Here is a 1,801-nt window from a genome sequence, read left to right on the forward strand (position 1 = left end):
ATGGAGTGTTAGACACTCCAACGATGTTAGATTAAGAAGCCGTAGATAAGTAGCAGTAGGAAGTTGTAAACTTAGCTGATAATAAATATGTTCATAAGTAAGTAAGCTCGCTGGGCAGCCTGGTCCTCTTGTCGCTTGGCGCCATGGACCTGCTGATTGGTGGTGGAGGGTGAATCGAGCCGGGGGCGCGGGAGGCTTGCCCCCAGGCTGGTCTTGCAGGTGGTGGAGCTGGGACGTACCGCTGGTTTTCGGCTGGGACCTGTGCCTGTTTAAATAGGTACACAGGACATTGGTCTTCAAAACTGCGGTGTGCACCGCCGCAATTTGCGCACTTAAGAACTGCACCAGGCGGCCGGATGTGATTTCGTGCACCCCAGCACACTTGGAACATTTGAAGTTCCGGTTGCAGTTTGACGACACATGCCCCCCTCCTTGACAACGGCGACATTGCGTAAGGGTTTTTCTATTGTTTCGTGTCTCCCACGAAACCCTTACGTCGCAAACGACCTTCGCTTCCGCATTGAGTTTGCGGAGGGTAACCTTTTCGTCTGTTACCACCAAAAACAAGGGCCTAAATTTTGTTTTCATGCTAAACACGTTATTGGTGTTAACAGATCTTTGGATTAAATCCTTTTTAATGTCCTCTGGGTTAACATTACCCTCCAATCCCCTTAGTACAAAAGCGTGTGTCTTCTCGGTGGCAGGGGCGTACGTGTGGAACTGGCTGTTTTCGGTCTCTAGACGGCCGCCCAGTCCATGATGCAGGAGCAGTACACTATAAGGCTAGCCTTAGTGTATTTTAAGGTAAAGGGCTTGCTGGTGATGGATTTTAAGCCTTTTACTAGCTCCACATGGCTGTTTGCTTTACCTGCAATCACAATTGGCGGCCGCTTTTCCACATTCCGCTTCGTCTTAGCGGTCGCCGCTTTTGCAGCCAGTTCCTCATCATTTGCCGGTTCTTCAGGGCTTGCTGACTGTTGAAGTTCTTCGATGACCGGTTGTATGGGAGTAAACCGGTTTGCAGCAATTGTTGAAGCCTCATGTGGGGTTACAAGCGCTCTCCATGAAATAGTTTTCCGATGCACTATATATTCCTCGGAGTTGTCGCCTGATTGATCCATAGCGATATTTGGACCAATCGCGATTGACTGATTCTCAGCCAGTTCGTTTTCACCAGTCAGCTGCTTCACTTTTTTTAAATTATCTGTACGTTTTTTAGGACTTACAGATTGAATTTTTCGCTTGTGTAACGCTTCGGAACCACTTCGTCGTGCACTACTGACTACACAGACCTGCAAACGTGTTTAGGGGAGCGACACTACCATAGAACAAGGCTTATATAGAAACGACTCTTACTCTTGTAGAAAGTGTGTCGCTAAAGTGGCGCGCCCTGGTGGCTGAGAATTAAAGAATTCAAACAAACCTGCATTATGAACCCACTACACTTGCTTATTTTTAATTGTGTTGCAAGGGGCAGCTGATAATAGGGATAAATGACACAAAAATACATATAAATATATATATTACTTGTTGTTTGTTGTTTATATAAATACTTTTTACAGATAAAAAAAATCTTTGGAGCATTTTTAGGAACAACTTTATACCATACGCCTTTTGTGATAGGAAGCCGTGCATTTTCTAACCTTCTAGCCTTCAAGACACCAATAAACAGCTACCATCTTCGCAGATTATTGACGATTTGTGAAAACAGATAAGGAAAAAGATAATCTGAAAATATCATTATTCATTTTGAACAGAGGTTTCTGTTTAAATATTAATCTGTAATTCTACATAATACAGA

Source organism: Dendroctonus ponderosae, unplaced genomic scaffold (genome assembly GCF_020466585.1).
Source record: "Dendroctonus ponderosae isolate FM_Combo_2020 unplaced genomic scaffold, Dpon_F_20191213v2 Dpon_F_20191213_1, whole genome shotgun sequence".
NCBI lineage: Eukaryota > Metazoa > Arthropoda > Insecta > Coleoptera > Curculionidae > Dendroctonus > Dendroctonus ponderosae.